This window comes from Adiantum capillus-veneris, chromosome 8 (genome assembly GCF_014529385.1).
Source record: "Adiantum capillus-veneris isolate H3 chromosome 8, ASM1452938v2, whole genome shotgun sequence".
Classification (NCBI taxonomy): domain Eukaryota; kingdom Viridiplantae; phylum Streptophyta; class Polypodiopsida; order Polypodiales; family Pteridaceae; genus Adiantum; species Adiantum capillus-veneris.
Window position 1 is genome coordinate 144,281,188 of NC_140938.1, and position 5,287 is coordinate 144,286,474.

At 48.0% G+C, this 5,287-nt stretch overlaps 3 pseudogenes; 2 read left to right on the plus strand and 1 right to left on the minus strand.

The window, feature by feature from the left end:
- Positions 1–582: 582 nt before the first annotated feature.
- LOC147453107 (uncharacterized) lies at positions 583–1,084 on the plus strand (annotated as a pseudogene).
- Positions 1,085–1,476: 392 nt separating this feature from the next.
- Positions 1,477–4,635, minus strand: LOC147453108 (uncharacterized; annotated as a pseudogene).
- LOC147453109 (uncharacterized) lies at positions 4,146–4,689 on the plus strand (annotated as a pseudogene).
- The last annotated feature ends 598 nt before the right edge of the window (positions 4,690–5,287 follow it).

Consider the following 5,287-nt stretch of genomic DNA (forward strand, 5'->3'; position numbering starts at 1 on the left):
TTATCGTAAAAAAACGCAATCGGATTTGACCTACAGCTTGTGTATTTGACGTTTTTTCTGTCCGGTTGATCTACGGCTTACCGTACACGCTCTTGACATTGCTTTAAAACTACTTAATGGACTACGGATGGTTTCGGTACGCATATAATTAGTTTCTGAAATCCGTTTGCGTTTTTCCGAAGAAACACGCAACCGGATTTGACCTACGGCTTGTGTATTTGGCGTTTCTTCTGTCCGTTTGACCTACGGCTTGCCATACGCGCTCTTGACATTGCCTAAAGACTACCTAATCGTCTACATATGGTTTCAGTAGGCATAGAAGCCATTTCCGAAGTCCGTTTGCGTTTTTCCGTAGAAAAATGCAACCGGATTTGACCTACCGCTTGTGTATTTGACGTTTCTTCTGTCCGTTTAACCTACGGCTTACCATACACGGTCTTGACATTACCTTAAGACTACGGATGATTTCGGTAGGCGTAGAATCAGTTTTCGAAGTCTGTCTACGTTTTTCCATTGAAAAACGCAATCGGATTTGACCTACGGTGGAAAGGGGAAAATGAGAAAACCACCAGCATAAACTCGATGCCTCTATATAGCTTAATGACCTCACAACACCCCTATCCCCTAGCAAACACGCTTTCAGATACACAATCTGCAGACAACTAATGTCCAAGCCCAATCCCGACCAACCCCAAACCACACGCACCCAGTTCCGAAGCGTATCAACAAAACTTCCCTCTTGGATTCTAGAGAACAGAGATAATCACAAAGATAGTCTATGAATTCATGTACTCATGATGTATACCCTATTGACATAGAGAGCATACATAGACAAGACAACACATAAATGCCCACTACCATAAGACAAGAGAGCGGGGGAAAGAGAAATGTGGGAAATAGCAAAACGTTTCTTCAAGATCAGGACTACTTTGATCCGAATAACAGCCCTGAAATACAATGCTTTATATTCCCTTCTGTGTGAGTCCAAATGGATGACTTCCTCCTTGATTCTCACGGCACAGCCTACCAATGCACATAAGAAAAACCTCTTCCCGTGCTCTCCTCTTCTCTTCCTTGCTCCTGATTTCTTGCAGCGCTTCTTTTCATGCCACCTATCGGCCCGCTCCTCTCTTCTCTGCAATCGACCGGATGTCACCCCCGACTTACCCTCCTTCTCCTCAGTACCATGAATCAGGTGTAGTCCCGGCCCACCTCTCAACTGCAGCCCCCAACTGTCTGCAGGTGGTGGCTCTTCATCCCTCAACCCATTGGCCGTCCTCCTCTGTCCTGCCAACCCTTTGGCGGCCCCTCATGCACCTGCCTTTGCAGCCACGCCAACACCGGCTCTCGGCCCTCGGTGTCAACTCTCCACCTCACGCTGCTTCACCTGCAGCCAACCTCCTCCTTGTCATGCGCCCCAAGTGGGCCTTCTTCCCTGGATGGCCTCTGTCTGCCAACGGCCAACCTTAAGCTGCCTGCGCCATCACTGCATAACGGGCTCCAACCTGTCAACCCTTTTCCTTGAGGTGGTCCCCTCCTCTCTTCTCTGCATTGGCCTTCCCCTTGGTCGACCCAACTGCAGTGCTTTCCTCCCTCCGCTCTCCTGGTCTCTGCAGCTCCGGCCAATAGCGACCTCGCTATTGGTCGCTCTCTCTCCTTCCAAAACTGGCCCGAGCCCCCGCTTATATGGCTTCACGCAGGTGGCGCCACCCCCCTCTGCATGCTATCTCCAAGTGTCGACCTTCCATCCCGCTCTGCTCGTCTACTGCAGGCAACTTTGTATCCTTATATATATATATATATATAAAACACCACACTTAGGCGGCCCTTCACACGACCATGCGCCATTATCTTTTTTTGTCCAAATGGAACTTCATCTTTTAAAAAATTTGAGGTTGGCCTCCTTTCACGTACACTCCATGGACCCGATCAACGAACTTCCCTTCAAAGAAACTTCAATGTCGTTCGCCTTATCATCATCAACACAAAACTTCAGGTTCCTGGCCGTCAAGAAACAAGGACCGTTCCACAAGAAATGTCCTTGGGTGCCAAGACCTTCGCCTAGAGAGGTGGTGACCTGGCAAGTAGTCTCTCGTAGAGATCTCGCTCTAAATCCCATAGCATAAACTTCATGGAACTTGCATCCAACACCCCTTGCCTCGTTTGATTTCCTTGTGATATAAGCATATGCTCCTGTCATCTGTGATAGCAAAAAAACACTTGCAGTTTTGACTAGCAACTGCTCCAACTCTGTGTACTTGGCTCCTGGCTCCATCAAATATTTGCTCAAGGTCTTTGCCATTTGCCTGCAAACTGCCATGCCTTGACTTTCTGCACTTCCATAGATTGACACCGTTTGGCTGTACCATGCTCAACGACAACATTATTTAGGTAAAATAGAACTGTATAGAGAAAATGATATAAAATAGAGCTATAGACTACATAACAAAAATTATAGTGGCTATATAAATAGGATATATATAGAGAGATAAGCATATGCTATTGCATCACCCGCCAGGGTCAAATGGAAAGCTCACAGCCTCCCCCAACATGACATAGAGTCCACCTGGATCAAAAATATGGCTTTGATCATTGTCATCCGTCTGTAAAAAACAGGCAAGTATTCCTTGCTTTGTATCTGTAACTTTGTCAGCCAACCAATCTTGTAGACCTTCATAGCACCACTCTTTAAAAAATTGTATACGTGGACCATTTCCACACCCAATACAAACCTGTATATCTCCTGTATCCTGTGTCTCCCAGCCATCAGTTAGCGAGCTCTCCATAGCTTCATCGTCTTTGAAAAACACAACCTGTAGCAAGCGGCACAATGTTGCCTACATAGCAACCTTTATCAACAGATCCATCAGCAGCACGGCACCAACCTGCGGCATCCGATCATCCAAAGCAAACACTGGAAAAACCTCATCTGTAGGCTCTTCAAGCGGTAATGAAGCAGGCACACAGCCTCGTATATCATGTATCCTCGCCATAGCTCTAGAAACGAAAACCTGCGACTCGTCATCTATATCGACCACCGGCTCATTGAATCCCCAATCATCTTCATTAAGACATTCCTCTTCAGTCAGCATGGCCTGACCACCACAAGGCATGAGAGAGGGTTGCTCAACCCCCTGGTCTTCACAAACTGGCTCTTCACCTACAACCTGCTGCTCTTTAACCACATTATCGACATACATAACATCATAGGTCTCATACCTTGAGAAAGCAGACTCCGTTTCCCTGTGCTATCCGTATCCAAGGCACTGCTATAGCTCGAACATAGCTCAGCTTTCTCCACAAAGCTCACTGACTTTGCCACTTCAGCTATCTTCTCCACTGCTTCTTTTTCGGAAGGCACTTGGTCAAGCACATCAAGCGGTACTCGGTAGACTCCTCTCTGCAACTGCTGAGCCCTAGTTGGCACTTCTTCTACCTCTTCTACCCTGGCATTATCTTTATGTGCTTTGACCACATTCATATCGACAAAAGGAGCTTTTACCTCATGATTCTCTTCAATCTGTTTGGGGCTAGGTCCACGGGCTGCCATGACTGCCGACTGTAGCAATCCTGCCTCCATCGTCTTCTTCATCTTTCGACTCTTTGCTTTGGCAACTCTGACGGCTTCATCATAAGTGCTTGGATCTTCATAACCAACTCTCTCACGAACATAGGGATGCAAGCATGATAGAAACCTTTCGAGCTTCAAATATCCCGCATTGGTTGCGTGGGTAGCAGCCGCCAAATCCCCCCAATAAGCTTCAAATTTATCAACAAAAGCATCAAAATTAGCACTTACGTCCTGTTGTAAACCTTTGATCTTCGCATCTGCCTCTGAAGCCGACACCACCTTTCTATACCTTTGTAGAAATTGCTCTTGAAATCCTATCCAATTCTGCTTGTGTGCATCTTCTAAGCCATCAAACCAAGCTTTTGCTTTACCTCGCAACACCAAAGGTAGAGTCTTGAGCTTTGCTTCATCACCTGGCATCCGCAATACTGTCAGCATAAATAGCTCAAAATCGGCAAGCCAATCATCTGCATCTTCATCTCCTTTGAACAACAGACCAAACTCTTGCTTCATCTTGACTCAAGAACACCCAGTCAGAAAGCAATCAGTGGATCCTCAGTGGGGGCACCATAAGATGGAAAGGGGGAAATGGGACAACCACCAGCACATAAACTCAATGCCTCTATATAGCTCAGGGATCTCACAACACCCCTATCCCCTAGCAAACACACTTTCAGATACACAATCTGCAGACAACTAATGTCCAAGCCCAATCCCGACCAACCCCAAACCACACGCACCCAGTTCCCAAGCGTATCAACAAAGCTTCCCTCTTGGATTATGGAGAACACCGAAAATCACAAAGATAGTCTATGAATTCATGTACTCATGGTGTATACCCTATTGACATAGAGAGCATACATAGACAAGACAACACATAAATGCCCACTACCATAAGACAAGAGAGCGGGGGAAAGAGAAATGTGGGAAATAGCAAAACGTTTCTTCAAGATCACGACTACTTTGATCCGAATGACAGCCCTGCAATACAATGCTTTATATTCCCTTCTGTGTGAGTCCAAATGGATGACTTCCTCCTTGATTCTCACGGCACAGCCTACCAATGCACATAGGAAAAACCTCTTCCCGTGCTCTCCTCTTCTCTTCCTTGCTCCTGATTTCTTGCAGCGCTTCTTTTCATGCCACCTATCGGCCCGCTCCTTTCTTCTCTGCAATCTACCGGATGCGACCGCCGACTTACCCTCCTTCTCCTCAGTACCATGAATCACGTGTAGTCCCGGCCCACCTCTCAACTGCAGCCCCCAACTGTCTGCAGGTGGCGGCTCTTCAGCCCTCAACCCATTGGCCGTCCTCCTCTGTCCTGCCAACCGTTTGGAGGCCCCTCATGCACCTGCCTTTGCAGCCACGCCAACACTGGCTCTCGGCCCTCGGTGTCAACTCTCCACCTCACGTTGCTTCACCTGCAGCCCACCTCCTCCTTGTCATGCGCCCCAAGTGGGCCTTCTTCCCTCGATGGCCTCTGTCTGCCAACGGCCAACCTTAATCTGCCTGCGCCATCACTGCATAACGGGCTCCAACCTGTCAACCCTTTTCCTTGAGGTGGTCCCCTCCTCTCTTCTCTGCATTGGCCTTCCCCTTGGTCGACCCAACTGCAGTGCTTTCCCGCCTCCGCTCTCCTGGTCTCTGCAGCTCTGGCCAATAGCGACCTCGCTATTGGTCGCTCTCTCTCCTTCCAAAACTGGCCCGAGCCCCCGC